This window comes from Balaenoptera borealis (genome assembly GCF_965194805.1).
Source record: "Balaenoptera borealis genome assembly, chromosome: X".
NCBI lineage: Eukaryota > Metazoa > Chordata > Mammalia > Artiodactyla > Balaenopteridae > Balaenoptera > Balaenoptera borealis.
The window spans coordinates 126,809,444-126,831,608 of NC_138881.1; the positions used below are offsets into that span (position 1 = coordinate 126,809,444).

Consider the following 22,165-nt stretch of genomic DNA (forward strand, 5'->3'; position numbering starts at 1 on the left):
CTTTCACATTTCCAAGTAAATTCCTATTCCAATGCCATGTTATCTTGTGCAGGATCACAAAATAATATGGGAATCTTACAATTTGTTTTACCCAATTGCAAAACTCTTGTCGTTGAACCCAATTAGAGCAAATACATGGGTGATTAATGTCATCCACAAACTTACATACTGAAGCTTATTAAGCCTTCTTTTAAATGGAACAATATTTGAAAATTTCCTAAAGAAAACAGAGATGAAATTCCATGTCATCATACACAACAGGAACCCAAAGATGCTGCACACCGGGTTCCCCCGACAGGCCCGGGCCCTCTTCAAACTCCGAGCGAAGGATCAGCCTCCCTTCCTGCCCCACGGGAGAAGCTGCTGGACGTGGGCCTGGAAGGAGCCTGGCTTCTGCTCTGGCTCAGGCCCCCTCTTCCTCATCGCTCACACCCTCTGCACACAGGGATGGGAAGGACCTGGGATCCCATCCACTGGCCCTGAGCAGATACTCCAGGACCTGCCACTTGCTGGCCTCCGCATGGGCCCGGGGACCCCACAGGAACTCGTAGCGGGCGGGGTCACAGTGGGGCACCTGCCGGTACTCCAGGTAGCCCTCCTGCACCCACACTTTGGTCAGGAGCTCCCTGGGCTCCCCATAGATGTAGTGCTCCCTCTCGGCACACACACCCACCTTGCTAACTGCTCCCCACACCTCCTCCTCTGGGGCAACAAAGTCGTCCTCCAGGAGGATCAGGCCCAGGAGCAACACGAGGAGGCCGGGCTTGGGCATGCTCGGCCCATCACTCAGCATCCCATCGTAGGCGAGGCCCAGGGCGGGGACCAGGACATAGGAGTGATTGCTGGGGTCCACTTCCTTCACGTCGAGGCCAAGGACCAGCTGCGAGTGCACGGAGGCTCAGCTGAAGACCACGGGGAAGTGGTCCTGGTAATCTTTGAGGATGGTCAGCATTTCTGCCTCTGTGGTTGTCTCCTTTGTGCGATACTTGGGCAGCAGGAACCCCACCAGGTCAGTCACCTCCTGATGTAGTGCATGTTGGAGCACGGACTCAGCATCTTCCTCTGTGCACGCACCCCCAGGCCCTGCCTTCTCTCCTTGCATGTGCTGATCTGCTCTTCCCTCAAGGGCAACAGCCATCTTGCTTTAGACCTCATCCCAATGACCTCATGTCAACCTAAGAACCACTAACTCCCGTCACAGTGACATTGTGAGGTTCTAGGGGTTAGGGCTTCAACATGCAAAATTTGGGGGGATACAGTTCAGTCCGTAACAATAGCCCAGGGAACACACAAGACATCACAAGGGAAATTAGAAAATACTTTGAAATGAAGAAAACACATACCAACGCCCCCCCGGACTTATGGCTCGCGGCCAAAGAGGCACTTGGGAGTTAAAGCTGCAAACAGGGGCTTCCCTGGTGGCGCAGTGGTTGAGAATCTGCCTGCTAATGCAGGGGACACGGGTTCGAGCCCTGGTCTGGGAAGATCCCACATGCCACGGAGCAGCTGGGCCCGTGAGCCACAACTACTGAGCCTGCGCGTCTGGAGCCTGTGCCCCGCAACGGGAGGGGCCGCGATAGTGAAAGGCCCGCGCACCGCGATGAAGAGTGGCCCCCGCTTGCCGCAACTAGAGAAAGCCCTCGCACGAACCGAAGACCCAATACAGCCAAAAAATAAATAAATAAAATAAATAAAATAAAAGTAGCTATAAAAAAAAAAAAATTTTTAAAAATAAAAGCTGCAAACACCTGTGTTCAAATGGAAGTAACACCTCAAATCAATAGCCTCATCGTGAACAGGGACAAGCGAGAAAAAGAGTAAGGCGAATCCAAGCATTCGGATAACAAATTTTCACGAGAAAAGGAAAACTGCACTAATCCACGTATGCGGGGATCAGAAGACATGTACTGGTTTGGAATCTTCACAACATGGGGGAGGGCGCATCTTTCTTACACACTCAGTAACAAGAGCTACATCCACCGACCACTTCATTTGGCCCAGGCCTTTTACAAACAGGTCACATCATGGGGAAACCCACACCAATGCTTTTGCCTTGTACTATTACGAGGCCCATTTTACAGATGGAGAAATCGAGGCATAGGGAGTCTCCATGATTTGATCAGCTTATCACTAGAAGGACTCTTATTCAAGCTGAGCTTCGTGTACGTGCAAAGCCCCGTCCCTGCACTGGCCTGACATGTCTCCCCAACAGTCAAGGGGGATTCAGCTGTCCTCCACGGGGTCCTACTACCTGATGCCTCAGGCCACATAATGGAGAAAACACAGGGAAGCCAGGCATTAGTGCCCATGAGAGCCTGACACTGGATTCTACCCACGTGGCCTCCCCAGCCCCATCAGGTCACCATCTCTCGTGAAATGGACACGAGGGCCAGGGAGGAGGGTGAGGGTCTAGGACTGAGGGTGTGAGGATGGAGAAGGGTCCTGGACGTGGGGGTCCGAGGCACGGCCCTCGGCAGGCGGCTCTTCTGCGCAGGCTTGGGCCCTGCTCTCTCCTTCCACTGCCCACTCTGCTCCCGTCTCTCCCGGCGGCGTGGTGGCCCCACCTTCTCCTGCAGGCTCACTTCCCCGGGCAGACTGGCTGTCAGGCAGGCGGCAAGCCTGCATTCAAAGCACGGGGACCGCCGGGCTGGAGGACTCTCAGTACCCCCACGGGGCGTGAGTGTCTGTGCCCTTCAGGGCCCTGTGGATGACCTCAGTCTGGGTACTGGAACATACATGACGCGTTCCCTATACATACATGTGGTATGGCGATGCATGTGTATATAGGCACATATATTCTACACACATGTTTTATATATATATATATATATATAGGACACACACTGCACTGCACAGACATGTAAATTGTATTACTCACTATGAATGAGGATGAAAAAGTGACAATCACGTAACTCCAACAGGTAATATGATCTAATCATCAAAGCAAGCGTTTCCCTAAATCACCTGCCACTGCTCAGGCCTCTTCAGCTAAAACTAAACGTTTCTTAAAACAGGTTTCCAAAGTCTGGAGGCTGGTGAGGAGCCCCGAGGGGACGGTGTGCGGTTCTCTGTGCTCCCCCCACGGTCATGGGCACGGCAGCCCCCCATCCAGCATCTGTGCTGGGACTGCAGCCTTACTCTCAGGGGTTGAGGAAGACCCTCCTGAGTGAGGATGGAGGGGTCCAGCAGGCCCGGAACAGAGGGTCCCCCAGCATGCAACCCCCCCCTACTGGGACTCCTGGGGCACCCCGGGCCGGGCTGTCAGGCTGCCCATCCCACTCCGCCGCCCACCTCCTCAGGGATCTCGGGGGGTCAGAGGCTCGGTCTGCGGGGCGCAGTCTCAGGTGGGCAGAGGGAGGGGCCCAGGTGCTGCCTGGAGTCGAGGTGAGGACCAGAGGAGGACTGAGGGCCCCCAGGGGATGCATCTGCGGCCCTCCGACAGCCCTGGGAGCCCCCCGGCATGCTGTCCGGATGCAACGTGCACTGATGCCCCTGGGAGGGGGCGGGGAGGGCCTGGGGCAGGGAGGCCGGGGCCAGGTCGGCAGAGGGAAGGAGCCCAGCCCCACCAGGAGTCACGGTACAACCATGAGGGGGACTCGGAGGCCACAAGGCATCCAGGTCGGCCCTGCTGTCAGCCCTGAGCGACCCCTGGCAGGGCTGTGGGAATAAGCGCCACCCCCGACCCCCGCTTCCCTCTCAGGGGTCCTGGCTGCGGAGGGCCTGGGCCTCAGGGGACCAAACACAGGTGGGCGGGGGGGGGGCCCGACCAGCTGGGAGGGAAGGTGAGGAGCCGAGGGAGGGCTGAGGGAACCCAGCGGGATCATCTCAGCCCTGGGAAGCCCTGGGCTTGGTGGCCTGATGTGCTGTCCATAGATTCCCACCGGGGGTCTCAGGACAGTGAGGGCCTTGGTGTGAGGGTCCGGCCCTGGGTCAACACAGGGGGCGTCCCAGGACCTGCCAGAACTCAAGCTGAGGACCCTGAGGGAGGACAGAGGGGACCCCACAGATCCCCGCCCCTGCCGACAGCCCTGGGAGTCCCGGGGGCAGGATGAGCACACGCATTGTTTCTTTATTTCCCCATCAGGTCTAAGAGACCCTGGGGACTTGGTATAAAGGACAGGGCCTCAGATCGATAGAGGGGAGGGTCCAAGTGCTGCCAGAGTGAGGGCGAGGCCCCTGAGGGACGACTGAGGGGAGCCCACAGAAACCCATCCGTGTGGTCAGTCCTGGGCAACACCGGGGAGGGATGACCCCAGGCAGCATTTCCTGACATGCGGGTCCCAGAGAGAGTGGGGACTTGGGGTAAGGGGCAGGGCCTCAGGTGGGCAAAGGGGGGTATCCCAGGTCCTGCCGGGCGTCAAGGTGAGGACCCTGAGGGAGGACAGAGGGGACCCTGGGCCCCAGAACAGAGGGGACCTCAGAGGAGCTCGCCCATGCTGTCAGCCCTGGGAGGTCCCGGGCAGGGCTGACAACGTTGCAGGCTCTCACCTCTGCCACGTGGTTGGGGATGGAGGCGTCTTGGGATGCGAAGACCTTGGTCTGAGGGGAAACATCAGGTCAGCAGAGGGAGGAGTCTCAGGATCTGCCAGGTGTCAAGGTGTGGACCCCGAGAGAGGACTGAGGGGAGCCCAATCCCCGGAACAAAGGGGGGCACACAGAAATCTGGCCTGACCCAACGGTCAGCCCTGGAAACCCCGGGCATTGTTATTTTCATAGGAATTGCATTGATTGCAGTTCTGTAGGTTGAAATGAGTAGTATGGTCATTTTAACAATATTGATGCTCCCATTTCAAGAATGCAATGTATCTTTCCATCTGTTTGTGTTGTCTTCCGTTTCTTTCATTACTGTCATAGTTTTCAGTGTACAGGTCTTTTGGCCCCTTAGGTAGGTTTATTCCTAGGTATTCTACACTTTTGATGCAATGGTAAATGAGATAGTTTCCTTAATTTCTCTTTCTGATACTTTGTTGTTAGTGTATACAAATGCAACAGATTTCTGTATATTAGTAATATTGTTTAATAAGCTTCATTTTCTAAGATTGTGAATGGTATTGATCGCATATATTTGTACTTATCCAATTCAAACCTGAATTTTGCTATTTGTAAAACCAATTGGGAAACCTTCCATCATAGTTTGTGATCCCAAACTAGATAACACAGCATTGGAATAGGAATTTACTTCGAAATATGAAAGTAATTAGCAGCACAATTAATGAGGTCAAGAAATAGAGAAACAAAAGTTAATTCTTGGCTTCTTATCCCTTTTCTTCTGTCATTCTGTAAAATTAAAATATATGTGTATAACCTGAATTTGTTTGGCTTATTTAAGAAAGTTGGAGAAAATTAATCTACGTAAGACCCCTGCTCACTGGCTCATTATTTCCACAGACATTCAAGGAGCCTCTGCTCTTTGGAAGGCCCTATGTTTCTAGTGGAGACACTAGGAAAAGCAGGACACACCGACACCTAGAGTGATGGTCTAGGAGCCGCAGTCACATGAGGAGGATGGTGAGACGTCCCCCAAGTCCCACAGAACAAGTCAACATGGGACAAGGCGGTGGGGCTCCAGGAGCGAGCCCTGGAGTGTAAGTGCCCCGAGCCAGGGCAGTTTGGGCCTTTGGGAAGCAGGGGTTCTTCTGTGGGAGGTGACGGTGATGAAGCTGGGTGGTGGCAGCCATCAGACATGCAGACGGTGTGTTTTGAGTGTGAGAGGAGAGTCTGAAATGGGACATTGCTGTGAGGTGTCCTTCTGGATCACGGATAAACCTGAGAGAAATCTCATCTTGGAGCAGGAAGGAATGTGTCCTGGCTCTTGTCTCACTGCAGTGGACCACAGTGAAGAAGTAGTTGTTTTATACCCACCATCTGCAAGGATTTCTGGAGAAGTGTGGTCACACTCCTTGGAAGTGATGCCCAAAAGTCCATGGACAGGCACTCTTTTCCCTGGTCTGTGAGAACCAGAGCCCATGGCATTAAAATGACATTATTATTAGGTAATCTCGAGAGTGTTTTGGACAACTCTAAGCAGTGCATAGATTTTTAGTGGAGGCGGAATGAATGAAAATCATGGTTTGGATGGAAGAGGAGCTGGGAGGGAGGGAAGGAGTTGGTTCTTGACATAAATTCTAGGAGCTTTGGGTTGCATCCTGCAGGGGAAGTCTCCTCCACACCCGAATTAAATAGTAGAGCCTCTAGGAAGGAGATTGTGCTGAGTTTTATTAACAAAGCAAAGTTTCTGGCTGAATTAGTACTCCCTGTCCTATTGTGTTGCATGCTGTCTGAGATATCCTAGACAACAGCAGCAACAAAAATTCCCAGAGCCGAGAGCTGTGGGATCTGAGGTCCAAATACTAATACAAATAACTGCTAATCATAAAGATTAGACCAGGCCTTGTGAGGTGCTTTACGTACCTCACACACATCCCTGCAACCCTACAAGACACGGCTCGTCACACCTACTCGCTTCACAGGTGAAGAACCTGAGGCCACGGGGCTTGGGAATCTTCCCAGGGTCACGTGCTGCTAAGTGACGGGGTGGGGACCAGAGCCCTGGTCTGACTTCCTCTCGAGCCCACGCTGCGCCCACCCACCCCCGGCCCGTGGCCGACCTCCTGACTGGCGACCCATTGCTCTTCTCAGTGCTACACGGTGTCTTTCAGTTGACAAAAAGCAGGCCCAAGAAAGGCGACAACGAGAATCAAAGACGACCTCAGTGCTGCCTGTGAGCTTTATTAACCTGAGGTCCTCCCGCCCGAGTCCCAGGGTCTTTGCGGGCTGAGGTTCCGGCATGTCTGTCCAGCCCCAGCACCTTCCCCTGTGACAGCACCCGGCCCCGGCTCTTCCCCCACGTGCCCTCCTGTCAGGCTCCGGAACCTGAACCTGCTGACCACCTGCTGCCCCTTCTGAGGGCTGCACCCTGCTCCCAGTAGAACTGCCCAGAATCGCCTGCCCTCCCCTAACAGTATTCCTACTCCTTGCAGAAGTCCCCTGACTGTTTGTCCCTCACCATGGAACCCCTCTGATGGCAAAAATCCCTTCGAATTTGCACAGTGACTTTTTGATGTTTGGTCATCCTACTGGACATCTTCAATATGCTCTCAATATGTTTTCCAAATGAACTGGTGAGTAGAGTGTGATTTGGCCCATAATCTAACAGTTCTTGGGATATAACCCTGAAGCTAGAGAGAGAATTTTTGAAAATACCTGATATTTACAGTAAGATTTTAATGGCGTATTTTCTTTGAAACTGGCCACTGAACACATAAACGGATGAATCAACTTACCTAGGTGATTAAAACCCAAAGCCGCCTGTATTAATCTGCTCAGGCTGCCATAACGGAATACTATAGACTGTGTGTAGCTGAAGCAACAGGCGTTTACTTCTCACAGTTCTGGAGCCTGGGAAGCCAGAGATCACGATGCCAGAATGGTTGGTTCCTTGTGTGAGCTCTCTACCTGGCTTGTGGATGGCCACCTTCTCACTACGTCCTCACATGGCAGAGGGATAGAGAGAAGTAACAAGCTCTGTGGTGTCGCTTTGTATAAGCGCACTGATCTTATACTGAGGGTCCCACTCTCATGACCTCATCTAGACCTCATTACTTCCCAAAGGCTCCATCTCCAAATACATCACATTGGGGGTTAGGCCTCAACATATGACTGTTGGGGGACACTGTTGAGTCCATAGCATCTTCTTCATAAATGCTAGATGAGGAAAGTCCATGAAACAAACATCTACTAAGGCTGAATTTCTAAAACTTTAGAATACTCCTAGGAGGTGAAAAATGCTTCCTCAGTGGACATGCTACCTTTGATTTTAAAAAGAGAAAGTAATTAACCATCCTCCCACTGTCTCTTGTCTGGTACAAGCAGGAAAGTCCTGGCTTTCAGTGTGCCTAATGGCACCTGTGCAGGGGCTCAGGCAAGTTCAGTCACGTCGAGGGTGAGCAGAGACTCAGAGGGATAGGATGGTGAGCTTGCATCAAATGGAAGGAGAACATTCTCGGTTCAATGAAATTACAGAGGTTGTTGCAAAAAGTTCTGTAAAGGGTCATTGAGTGAACGAAGTGAATTCTCCCTGCTGAGATTTACAGAACCATTTGACAATTAGATGTGATTCTGTATTTGAAAGCATCTGTCACATAGTAGATGCTTGAAAATTGCAGAGAATTTCAAGGCAAATGTGACCTCGGAAACTCCTCCAAGCCATGAAGACGGATGTCGTCATAGCAAATCAAAATAGTTGGTTTTTGTTGAGCATCTACTTTGTAACGGTGCATGGGAGAGGCTCCAATGCCCGTCCACATCTTGTCTTGCTCTCCTTCCTGCACACAGGGTACACTACAATGCCAGTCCACTTGTAGTTAGGAAGGGTCATGTGACGACCGTTTGCTACTGAGATACTAGCAGAAGCATTGTCTGTCACATACGGGCACTTGAGAACCAGGATGCCACTTCCCTGCTCTCTCCCTCGATTCACCAGCAAACATGGTGACCCCGTGTTGAGGTGCTGAAACCACAAGATGGAAGCAACCTGGATCCCTGGGTCCCTAGACCTGAGGGCCCCTGCCAAACCACACAAGAATTTACCTGCACAAAAACACACTGTCCTTGTGTTAGCCTTTCAAATGTCAGGGTTTGCCTGTTGCATCAGGTTGCAGTAACTTTAACGGACACAGCTACTATTTCTGTTGTTAGGTTTATATACATATTTTAATTAGAAAGGTAGTAGTGTATATGTTCCCACTGCAAAAACGTCTAAAACTACAGAAAAATCACAGTATCCCCTTTACAAAGTTTTTCCACAATTCAGCCTCCTGCTCAGAGGTCACCACAACGAACAATCTAGTGTTCATTGCTTTAAAGTGGCCTATGGGCTCTTTCATAGATATATATACTATAAAAATATATCGGTTTTATTTGACATGCATATATAATGTTGTACATATTGATCTGCCACTAGCCTTTGTCACTGAATGAAAAGGATGCGCGATCTTCTCCTGACAGCACATACAGCTCTATGTCACTTTTGAAACTACCCCCTGAAATGCTCAAGTGTGCATGTACCATAATTAAACAGTTTCTTCCTGATAGATGTGTAAGTTGTTTTCCCTTTCTTATATGATTAATAAAATGAAATCAACACCTCTGAATTCTTGGGTAAACGTGGATGTCTTCTGGTAAGGTATACATACTAACATAAAGATTGGGTTAGTGTGAAAAGGGTGTGAATAGTTTAATACTTTATAAATATTTCTGAAATTTTATTCCAAAGGTACTATACCAATTCACATTCTTATAAGCATCACAAATGATTAAGATTGTAAGATATCAGCAGGCATTTCCCCTTTACTTTGGGAAGGAACGATTTGGTCAGAATGACTAGGAGCCAGGGAAGGGGACCAGACTGGACACCCTCTGCCAGGGAGGGGCATTGAGAGCATCCTGGGGAAAGCAATTGCCAGAGTCCATGAGAGACACCATGTGCAAAGCCAAGTCCAGAGAGCCCCAGGCAGGCTGACAGCCAGGGCCCTGAATCCGGAGTTCAGTGTAGGGGGAAAAGGACCCCGAAGGAGAGAAGTTGGGGAGGGGAAAGGATACAGGACAAGGAACATGAATAGGCTGGGGAAATCTCTGGACCCTCCCAAGCTAGAAGTCGCAGGGTGGTCTGAGTGGTCAGGTCTATTGGATGAATGGACCAGGGGCACGCCAGACAGCCCACCCTAACCTTAGAGTCCCCTTACCTCTGTCAGGAAGAGTACACCTGACTCCCTGCATCATTCAGGGGAGCTTCATCTCCTGACTATACTAGTGGTCCTTGAATCCTTGCCGGTGTTTCAGGGCTGGGCTGGGAGCTGTTGTGATGCCTGCTGGAGGCTGGGGACTTTCCCCCTGGGTGCAGGGCAACCCTCCATAGAGGTGGGGGCCATGTGAGTGAGTGGGGTGGGTCACTAGGGACAGACCAGACCTGAGATAGGCCAGGAATACCCATGAGCTGTGGAAGGGAGTGTGCAGCTGCAAGAAGGGTGAAATTGGAAGGGGAAAGCCATGGGATTAATCTCTTCAGCCTCTGCAGCTAAAGGGCTGGGTGTGGACATGCTTTGAAAAACTGTCCAGATGGTGCCCCTTTCTCACACTGCTTCCTGGGGTTTCTGAGTTCTTGGAACACCAGAGGCAAGTGTCCTGTGCTATGATGGCTGGCCCAGGTTGCCACTAGATACTGTCTGAGATAAAAGATTGGCCCAAGGTGCAGACATTTGCAGGGTGAATGGAAAACCCTTGGAGATGGCACCCTTCCTTATTAAACTGATGGAGATGTGTGGGGCCTGATGCAGGAAGTATCATGGACCGATCAGTTGAGAGCATACCCACCTCCAAGATGGTGTTTGGACCTGGAGAAGACACACCCATAATGACACCCTCGGTAAGTTCCCCATGGGAATTATGAGTTATGTGAGCAGTTGTAGCACTTGATGTTTCTTCCATGTAGGCAGAAGGCCCAGGCAGGAGAGGAGGCAGCCTCCACATTTTGAATCAGTGAATGAGACCCTCCAGTAATTTGATTCATTCATTCATTCATCCATCAAATATTATTGAACACATGCTGAGAAAGAATACCAAGTAAACCAAAAAAAAAAAAAAGAACATGATAAAGCACTTAATTCAGTTTGGGTGGGAGGATGGTGAGGTATAGACAGATGTGAGAGAGTTTTAGGAAGTTACGAACCATGACATGGTGAGGAGAGTATAAAATGACCTTGAACTCTGAGGTTTCTAACTAGGCAGAAGCTGTTCATCTCAGCTGAGATTGAGGAAGAGCTGGTGGTGAGTTGATGAGGAAAGGTGTGAAGGATGTGGTCAGTATGGACCATGTAGACCTTGAGCTTCTGCCAGCTGACCATGTGGGGCTGTCCAGTGGACGGTAGGAAACATGTCTACCAGGAGAGGAGCCTGGGCTTCACATTAGGTTAGGCTGCATCAATAGGGGTCATTGGAGACCATAGGTTTAGGTTAAAAAGAGTGTTGCTTACATGAAAAGATGCTCCACATCACTAGTTATTAGAGAAATGCAACTCAAACCCACAGTGAGGTATCACCACACACTGATGGGAATGGCAATCATTAAAAAGTCTACAAAGAATAAATGCTGGAGATGGTGTGGAGAAAAAGGAACCCTCTTACACTGTTGGAGGAAATGTAAATTGGTACAGCCACTATGGAAAACAGTATGGAAGTTCTTTAAAAAACTAAAAATAGAGCTATCATATGATCCAGCAACCCCACTCCTGGGCATATATCTGGAGAAAATCATAATTCAAAAAGATACATGCACCCCAATGTTCGATACAGCAGTATTTACAATAGCCAGGACATGGAAGCAACCTAAATGTCCATCAACAGAGGAATGGATAAAGAAGATGTGGTATATATACACAATGGAATACTACTCAGCCATAAAAAAGAATGAAATAATGTCATTTGCAGCAACATGGACGGACCTTGAGATTATCATACTAAGTGAAGTAAGTCAGACAGAGAAACACAAATATCATGATACCACATATGTGGAATCTAAAATATGACACAAATGAACTTATCTATGAAACAGAAACAGACTCACAGACATAGAGAACAGACATGTGTTTGCCAAGGGGGAGGGGGGTGGGGGAGGGATGGATTGGGAGTTTGGGATTAGCAGATTCAAACTATTACATATAGAATGGATAAAAAGCAAGGCCCTACTGTATAGCACAGGGAACTATATTCAATATCCTGTGATACACCATAATGGAAAAGAAAATTTTTTTTAAAAGAGTGTTGCTTAGATAGTGGCCTGTATGCTATAGGATGCCATCTCCTCTCCTGCAAACACGGTTGGAAACTAAAGTTGCACAAAGATCAAATTTATGAAAGACTTTAATGGGATAAAGTACTCAACAAGAAAATCCAATTATAGAAAGTTTTCCTGTATTTAAATATATTTTTCTGTGTATTTGTGGCTCATGCATACAGCTACAATAATGACCTTTCATTCTTACATTTGCTATGTCAGGTCACTTTTAAGACTTTACTCTTGACAACCGTTGGGAAGACTGAGCTTACACTCTCTCTCTCTGCTTCCCCCAATATCCAGACACTTATGTCCTCAAACCTAGTGTGAGTTTTAGGCAGTTGGCAGCTCTTTGGTAACAAAAGTTGTTGATGATAAACAGATCAGAGACCTGGAGGCAACATTGGGCTCTGGTACCTGGAGGCTGGGCTTCCATGATACATCATTTATCTAGTGGATAGTGGTTGTCAAAATTTTAGATGTGGAACCTCTTATTCCAACTGAAGCCTTCCGCAGAAATCCACTCCACAAACATGAGCAAGGCAGACCACTCCGGTGGAAGTGAGGAGTGTAATCCCAGAATCCTGCCTACCCCCTTGAAGAAGTTGGCCCTGACACCCAGCCACAGAACTCCAAGGTCCTCCTGACCACAGCTGGGAAAGTTCTATGCTGGAAAACGCTTCTTCAGACATGGACCTTATGCTCCTGCACAGGCACCTATTTGTGTGGACTCCATTCTGCCCAGTCCACTGACTCCTAATTTATCTGTCTGCACTGCCAGCAAATATCACCCTAACCTCTGCATTCTCAACATAAGCTATCATCCCATTTCTTGTTTCCCAAACTCTTCATTGCCCACTGAGTCTATTTCTGGACTCTCTAATCAGCAACACCGATCTATGTGCCTACCCTTTAGCCAATACCACACCATCTCCTTTACTATAGCCTTTTCTTAAAATCAGGTAGTGTGATTCTTCCAACTTTATTCTACTTTTTCATAATTGTTTTAGCTATTCTTGTTCTTTTGCCCTTCCATAAACTTTTTTTTGGCTTTCTATAAACTTGTTGAATCAGCTTGTTTATACCTACAAAAAAATCCTGCTGGAATTTTGATTGGCATTACTTTAAATATATAGATCAATTTACTGAAAATTGACATTGTCACTATGTTGAGTCTACCAGCCCATGAACACAGTAGGTATCACTATTTATTTACTATTCATTTAGGTCTTCATTTTTTTCATTAGCATTTTGTAGTTTTCAGCATACAGACCCTGTGCATGTCTTATTAGATTTATACCTAAATATTGCAATTTTGGAACTATTGAAAATGATAAGTTTTTTTCAAAGAGGAAATTCATATATTAATGGAGATAATTGTGAGATTTCTTGTTACATATGAAATGAAACCTGCAGTGGATATCTCTGGACAAATAACTTTTTTTTTTTTAAATGCAGATTCTGCCTCAGCAGGTCTGGGGTGGGGCCTGAGAGTCTGCATTTCTTTTTTTTAAATTAATTTATTTATTTTTGGCTGTGTTGGGTCTTCGTTTCTATGCGAGGGCTTTCTCTAGTTGCGGCAAGCGGGGGCCACTCTTCATCGCGGTGCGCGGGCCTCTCACTATCGCGGCCTCTCTTGTTGCGGAGCACAGGCTCCAGACGCGCAGGCTCAGTAGTTGTGGCTCACGGGCCCAGTTGCTCCGTGGCATGTGGGATCCTCCCAGACCAGGGCTCGAACCCGTGTCCCCTGCATTGGCAGGCAGATTCTCAACCACTGCGCCACCAGGGAAGCCCTGGACAAATAACTTTTTGACTGGCAGGAAAGTCTTCTAAAACTTTAAATGTTTATAAAAGAATCAGTTTGGTCACTATAGAAGTAACATATGCTCATCACAGAAATCAGAGTAAGTAATAAAAGCATCCATAATCTCACCAGAAAGTGGTAGGTTTTTAATTTTTTCCGTTTTTTTCCAAAATGGTTTCCAATTTTTTATTATAGTTGTATGTAAATACAGTTAATTTTGTGTGTTGATCTTGTATCCTTCAACCTTGCTGGATTCGTTGTAGTTTCCTTGGGATTTTCTCTGACTCCCTCCCAGGCTGACAGCTGTGAGAAAGCCCACAGGGTGCCAAGACAGCAAATGAGCCCCATGCCTTCCCGAGGCTGTACCCTCACTACCAGAGGTTCTTCCAGGTACCATGGTGCCAAGGGCTTCACCCTCTGAAGAGACCATGGGCTGGCCAGCCAGGCACCTGCCCACTCAGCCGAAGCTCTTTGGCCCCCAAAACTAGAGGTTAGAGTCATGATATGATTTTTGCACCAGAGAGGAGACTAAAGACAGCTGTACCAGTACCTACTGTGTACTGGACTCTGACTGCTGCCCAAGAAGGCTGCTGGAGGTGGAGGAGGCAGGGTCAGGCCTACCCCTTGACTAAGGCAAGTTCTCTGTAGTATTCCACTCCCGTCATTCTGGATTCACCACAGCCACAGCCTCCACTCTAGTCACCTTCCAGGTGAAACAGTGGAAAGAAAAAACAAAGAGAAGAGAGAAGAGGAAGGAAGAGTAGACCTGATCTCTAGGCCAAATATAAGGACTGCAGAAATACACCAGCCAAATAGAAGCACTGAGGAAGGAAAGAAAGGAGAAGTAATCCTTTGTGTGTAAGAGAGAGATCCTGGAGCTGATAGTCTCTGCTGTTATTTTATTTCAAATACAGAAATCTGATTTAATAGTGTTCTGGGGTGTTATGAAACGGAAAGTGAGGATCTCTGACAAGCAGAGAGCAGGAAAGTCAGAACTGGACAGTCAGCCCAGATCTGGTTTTCTGAAGATGACACCTCCCCAAGTTGTGGAAAACACTATGTTGGGGCAATATTATCCCACAGAGCACCCACCCCTACCTAAGGCCCCATGTGTCTCCTTAGGACAATCTACACTGTGGCAAGACTTCAGGCATTAAGGAATAAGTTTCTCCACACCGTCTACCCACAACACTCGGTCCTGAAGGCCTCTTCTCTCCCTCATTCCAACAGCTAGACATGAGTCACCTTCTAAATAATGAAAAATAAAGACTGTAAATACAATACAGACTAGTAAGGAGGAAAAAATATCGGTCCTTTGTCCAAGCAGCAGACAGAATGATTTAAATGCATGCTTCCCGCTTTGAATATAAAGACACTCAGCAGAACTGAGAAGAGGGGGAAAGGAGAAGATTAAGAAACCAAGAAGGCGCATAGCCTCAGACCTGTGTGGAATGGCAATTGCCCCAACCCTCTCCAATTCTTATTCTTATGTGACAACCTTCCCCCCACCTCCTCCCAGATCTGTAATCCTAACTGCCTAGGGCTCATAAAGCAACCCCCAGAGGATGAATCTGACACTTCGAGGGATGATGGAGATTGAAGGGAAAGTCTGGCCTGGATTACAGTAGACTACAAACAACCCATTGAAATTGCTCCCTGAGAAAATAGTAGACCTGTTTTTAAAAACAGGAAGGAAAGTGAGGGAAGAATAGATGAAGGGATAGAGGAAATGGAAAAGGGAGGGAAGAAAGGAGGGAGGGAAGGAAGATAATTTTTTAAAAATCTATGAAGCAAATCATTGAAAGGGCTGTTTTTGAGGACAGGGTGAGCAGAAAGGAGAAGGAAGCAGAAGGAAGTAAGAAGGTTAATGAAAAGTTGTCCAGTGGTAAGAGCCTTGGACAATGGGTTAGGAAATTCAGATTCTAGTCATTGCTCTGCCACTGACTTACTAAGCTGCAAGTGCCATCCCTTCTCTGGGTCTCAGTTTCTTCATCTGTGCAATGGGGATGTGTGGGGACTTAGAGCTGCCACCAAGGTCCCTGCCTGCTTAGTTTTCACAGGAGAAAGGCAGACCTCACAGAATTAGGCTGTCAATAGGGATATATGTATCATTTAATTAAATTAGTAATGGATTCAGCAAATATAGGTGTCAGCTGTTCATGAAAAGTTTCTAATACTCCCAAACTTCCATCAACTTACATAAATCTCATCATATTGCTCCTATTATGCTGCAACTTGCTTTTTCAAAAAACAGCTTTATTGAGATATAATTCACATACCATGAAATTCACCCATTTAAAGTGTACAGTTCAGTAGTTTTTAGTATGTTCACAGAGTTATGCAACCACCACCACAGTCAATTTTAGAATATTTCCATCAACCCAAAAAGAAACCCTGTATTCATTAGTATTCATTCACCATTTCCTCCCAACCCCACACCCCAACCACAGACAATTACTAGTCTGCTTTCTGTTTCTACAAGTTTGCCTATTCTGGACCTTTCATATAAATGAAATCCTGTAATATGTGGCCCTTCGTGTCTGGCTTCTTTCTCTTAGCAAAATGTTTTCAAGAGTTTCATCCATGCTGTAGCCTGTATAATATTTTTATTTTTTATGGCCAAATAATATTCCATTGTATTGATATACCACATGGTGTTGAACTCATCTATTGATGAACATTTAGGTCATTTCCAACTTTGAGGTATTGTAAACAGTGCTGCTCTAAACATTCATGTTCAAGTTTTTGTGTGAACATATGTTTTCATTTCTCTTGAGTATATTCCTAGGAGTGCAATTGCTGGGTCAAACAGTGACTCAATGTTTAACTTTTTGAACAACTGCCAAACAGTTTTCCAAAGTGGCTGCACCATTTTACAATCCTACCGCAGTGTATGATGGTTCCAATTTCTCCACATTCTTACCAACACTTATTATTATCTGCCTTTTAGATTCTAGCCATCCTAATGGTTGTGAAGTGGTATCTCTGTGGTTTTGATTTGCATTTCCCTAATAACCAAAAATCTTGAGCTTCTTCTCATGTAGTTATTGGCCATTCATATACCTTTTTTGAAGAAATGTGTATTTAAATATTTTTCCAGTTTTGAAATTGCAACATTTGTCCTTTTATTTTTGAATTGTAAGAATTCTTTATATACTCTGGATACCAGTGCCTTATAATGTATATAATCTACAAGTATTATAATTTTTCAGGGTAAGATTTTTCTCCTCTACCCAAAGCAAATTTCCTTGTCATTCCATCTATCTGGCAGGCTTATTATTATTTATCCTTTTACTGATAGTGTAACAAGTTCCCAAACAGGGGATCTTCTATTAGACCTCCCATTAATCTCCCATTAGACTTCCACTTTAGGCAGGCTCTAAATTTCATCTCCTGCCCTGTGTACTTTATGTAGCCATCAAAATGGAACACAAAGCCTCCAAATTTTTCAGAAACCTCAAGGATAAAAGCTGACTTTGATACTCTCACCTCCCAGGAGTCCTGCTATCATTTCATTTATGGCTTCTGTGAATTCCATACTTGAATACCAAGGAGTGATGCATTTAAGAAGCTTTGACTTACTCAGTGTTTTAGTCGTTTTCATGAGGATGCTTATTCGGGGTCTTTTAAAATATGTTGTAAAAAATGGAAGTCTGCATTTGCTTTCTTTTAAATTTTATTTTGAAATAATTGTAGATTCAAGGAAGCTGCAAAGATAGTATGGAAATGTTCTGTGTACCTTTCATCCAGTTTCAACCGAGGGTTACTATAATACCATACCAAAACCAGGAAACTGACATTGATACAATGTATTAGTATAGTCCTGTCTATTTTTTTTTAATTTTTATTTATTTATTTATTTATTTATTTATTTATGGCTGTGTTGGGTCTTCGTTTCCGTGCGAGGGCTTTCTCCAGTTGCGGCAAGCGGGGGCCACTCTTCATCGCGGTGCGCGGGCCTCTCACTGTCGCGGCCTCTCTTGTTGCGGAGCACAGGCTCCAGACACGCAGGCTCAGTAATTGTGGCTCACGGGCTTAGTTGCTCCGCGGCATGTGGGATCTTCCCAGACCAGGGCTCGAACCCGTGTCCCCTGCATTGGCAGGCAGACTCTCAACCACTGCGCCACCAGGGAAGCCCTAGTCCTGTCTATTTATCACAAGTGTAGATAATCAAGATACAGAGCTATTCCATCATCACAAAGTCTTCCCTTGTGCTACCCCTCTATAATCATATTCATCCCTCTACTCTCACAATTCCTGCCCCCGGAAACCAATTGTCTCTTCTCCGTCTCTATAATGTTATTATTTCAAGAAAACTATATATGTGGAATCATACAGTATGAGACCTTTGGAGACTGGATGTTTTCACTCTGAATAATGTCCTTTAAGCCATACAAATTACTGCATGTATCAAGAGTTTGCTCATTTCTATTGCTGAGTAGTAATCCATGGTATGCAAGAAGCAGTTTCTGTAATCATTCCTTTAGTAAAGGACATTTTGGTTGTTTGCAACTTTTTTACTATTACAAATAAAGCTGCAATGATATTCCTGTTTGCTTTCATTATACTTATATCATTATATTTGAAATGAGTTTCTTATACATATGATATAATTGGGTCATTTTTTAAATCCACTCTTCCACTCTCTGTCATTTAATTGATGTATTTTAGACCACGGTTTTAATGTAATTATGGAAATGTTAGGGCTTGAGTCTGACATTTTATTTTTTTCACACAACTTGGTTTTCAGAGAAGTTTCAGATTCAGCGCAAAATTGAAAGGAAGGTACAGAGATTTCCAATATACTCCCTACCCCTACACATGTGTAGCCTCTCCCATTATCTGGCACCAGAGTGGTACATTTGTTACAACTGGTGAACCTACATTGACACATCATTATCACCCAAAGTCCACAGGTTTACTCTTGGTGTTGTACATTCTATGGGTCTGGGAAAATGTATAATGACATGTATCCACCATTATATACCATACAGAGTAGTTTCACTGCCCTAAAAACCCTCTGTGCTCTACCTGTTCATGCTTCCTTTCCCCCATCGCCTGGAAACCACTGAATTCTTACTGTCTCCATATTTTTACCTTTTACAGAATGTCATATAGTTGGAATCATATAGTATGTAGCCCTTTCAGATTGGCTTTCTTTCACTCAGTAATAAGCATTGAAGATTCCTTCATGTCTTCATGGCTTAATAGCTCATTTCTTTTCAGCATTGAATTGTGGTGTTCCATTGTCTGGATGTGCCACAGTTTATGTATCCATTTACCTACTGAAGTATACCTTGTTTGCATCCAAGTTTTGGCAATTAGGAATAAAGCTGCTATAAACATCCATGTCTAGGTTTTGGGGGGACAGAAGTTTTCAACTACTTTGAGTAAATACCAAGGAGTGTGATTGCTGGGTTGTGTGGTTAAGAGTATAGTTTTGTAAGAAACGTCCAAGCTGTCTTCCAAAGTGGTTGTACCATCTTGCATTCCCACTAGCAATGAATGAGAGTTCCTGTTGCTCCATATTCTCACCAGCAGTTGACGTTGTCAGTGTTTCAGAATTTGTCCATTCTAATAGGTATGCAGTGGTATCTCATTGTTGTTTTAATTTGTATTTCTCTGATGATGTATGAGATAGAGCATCTTTTCATATGCTTATTTCCCATCTGTAACTCTTCATTGCCGAGGTGCCTGTTCAGATCTTTGGACCATTTTTTAATCAGGTTGTGCATTTTCTTGTTAAGTTTTAAGAGTTCTTTGTATATTTTGGATAACAGTCCTTTATCAGTTATGAATTTGCAAAGATGTTCTCCCAGTATGTGGCTTATCTTTTCATTCTCTTGGTAGTGTATTTTGTAGAGCAGAAAAGAGAGAGGAGATATGGGGATATGTGTATACGTATAGCTGGTTCACTTTGTTATACAGCAGAAACTAACACACCATTGTAAAGCAATTATACTCCAATAAAGATGTTAAAAAAATATATGAACAGTGACTCAGAAATGTATAGGGGAATATGCCACAACAATAACATAAAAGATGGGAAAAGGCAGTTAGAATTAAAATGTTCTAAGATCCTTGTGCAAAAGCCATGCCACCCCAGCCCTGGTCTGTCATCTTGTGGTGCGCTAGGTCCCAGGTCACTGTCCCTGGACACTGCTGCATGCTCTGCAGGTGCCTGTGATGGACCTGTGAAGGCCAGGCCATGGGACCTGATCCCCGAAGCTGCCTCAAATCTTACCCTGACTCCCACAAGCAAGAAGGGGTAGGGGAATATCTCTCTTCCCAGCTCTGGGCTCAGTCTGCTTGAGCCCATGACCTCCCAGGATCCTGCCACCTAGGCAAGCCTGCTCATGAGAAGGCAGGTGGATTGAGTCATATGGGCCCGTTGGTAGGGCTCATGGCTGCCAGAGCATCTTTTAGGAATTGAGAGGGCAGAAGGGACACAGGTTTGGTCCTAGACTTTCTCCTTTCTTTGAAACCTGGCTCCTTCCCTGTTCTTATGGTTCTTTCCGTTTTCCTTAACAACGTGCCTGTCATGTAGCAAATGTTCAATACATTTTAGTTGAATGAATGGATGAATGAATGTAACCTCAGACTCCACTGTCTCTTTGTTGCTAAATACAGTGGATAGTTCCCAGTCCTTTCCTCATTGGATAACTCTGCAGAATGTGACAATGGGGATGGCCAGAAATCAAAATCACAAAAGTTGGCAGATGGTGTCCCTAGAAATGCATGATTTGCGCTGTGAATTGAGCCCACGGTGCTGGAGGTAGGAAGCAAGATTTCTGGCAAGAGAGCCTGAGAAGACACAGGAGGCAACCGTCTTGAGAAGAGGGAGCCTTTTCCTGAGGTTAAGGCCAGCTTAGGAGAGAGAAGTGGCAACATTTATATCTGCCTCTGCCACCTCCTCACTTTTAGTCACCTGATTGCCTCTGCCACCAAGGCACGCTGCCAGCCAGCACCCCTGCCCTACAGCAGTCTGGCCGAGGAGGGAATCTCTGCTTTCCCAACTGGCCCTCTCAGCTGCCCCTACTTGCCCAAGCCCACCGGGAGCCCCTTGCCTTCACTAACTTTACTAGTTTGCAACTGATGCCTGGACCCCCAAGGCCCGACTTCCAAATCAGGAGCACAAGCCAACACGGGAAGAGGATGACAGGCCCCAGCGTCTGCCCACTGTGCCTCAGCCGGTGCCAGGAAATGCCACAGGGCCGGGCCCTCAGTTCTCTGAGCTCCTGCTAGTGGGGAGGACTGTGCAAGAGCCTGACAACCGCGGCCTGCATCTTTCTTCCTGTCTGTACAGTCATTAGATGGATCTTAACTAAAAAATAAATTAGATCACATTTCTCTCCTGCTTAAACCTTCCAGTGGCTCCCTACTTTCCTCAGAATAAATTCCAAACTCCTTTCCATGGCTCATGGGGTCCTACACACTGAGGACGTTGACCACCTAGCCAGCCTTGCATCTTGCCACTCTCCCCACTTGGCTACAATCTGAGGCCCAGGTTTACCCCACCCCTCAAGCAAAGCTCTTACCTGCCATGTTGAGGGCCCCTACGGACACTGCCTTTGTGCCCTTGAGCTTCTATGGCTTGTGAGGGCTTCCCTGTGCAGGGGCTCAGGCTTACCAGGTCCCCACCCTTCTGATGACTCAGTCGTGGGATTGTGGGGCAATGCCTCCTCTGGCTTCACTTAGCCGGGTGCTTGGCTGCATAGGTCTCAGCCCAGTCTGCAGGCTTGAGGAGCCGAAAGTGAGCAGATTGGGAAGCCTGAGAGCTGAGAGCTGTTGGAAGATCCCTCAGGTCCCTACAAAGAGTTCCTTGTAGCAGGCATCCTTCTCTGATATCCTATTAGGCAGTTTTGTTGTACAGGTCATTTGTCCCGAATACTGGCTCACTCATCCTCAGGTTGAAGGACAATGAAGAAAGGCTGTTGATTTCCTGCTAGTCCCCCACCAGGATTCATGGGCACCTTTTTCCCTGACAAGGCATTTTCAAACCAAGAAGCTGCCTCCTCCTTTCCTTCCAATCTTTTCAATTGTGGTAAAATATATATAACATAAAATTTGCTATGTTGATTATTGTTAAGTGTCCAGTTCAGTGACATTAAGCACATTCTCACTGTTGTTCTGCCATTATCACCATCCACCTCCGGAACTCCTTTCATCTTGCAAAATTGAAATTCTGTTCCCATTAAACACTAACTCCCCATCCCCTCGCCCAGCCCTGGGCAAACACCCTTCTACTTTCTGTCTCTATGAATTTGACTACTTTAGGGACCTCATAGAAGTGGAATTATACAGTATTTGTCTTTTTATGACTGACTTCTATCACTTAACAGAAAGTCTTCAAGGTTCATCCATGTTGTAGCAGGTGTCAGAATTTCCTTCCTTTTCATGAGTGAATAATATTCCATTGTATGTATGTATCACATTCTGCTTATCCAGTTATCCACTGATGGACACCTGATTTGCTTTCACCTCTTGGCTACTGTGAATAGTTCTGCTAAGAACATGAGTGTGCAAATATC

General features: G+C 46.5%; 1 protein-coding gene and 1 pseudogene across 2 annotated transcripts in view; both read right to left on the reverse strand.

Annotated features, from left to right (window-relative positions):
- Positions 1 to 22,165, reverse strand: part of GABRA3 (gamma-aminobutyric acid type A receptor subunit alpha3) — a 606,794-nt gene that overhangs the window by 467,318 nt on the left and 117,311 nt on the right. The gene's annotated exons all lie outside the window — the stretch shown is intronic.
- LOC309620182 (melanoma-associated antigen 10 pseudogene) lies at positions 177 to 1,138 on the reverse strand (annotated as a pseudogene). The gene has a single exon. The product of its transcript is annotated as a melanoma-associated antigen 10 pseudogene (transcript).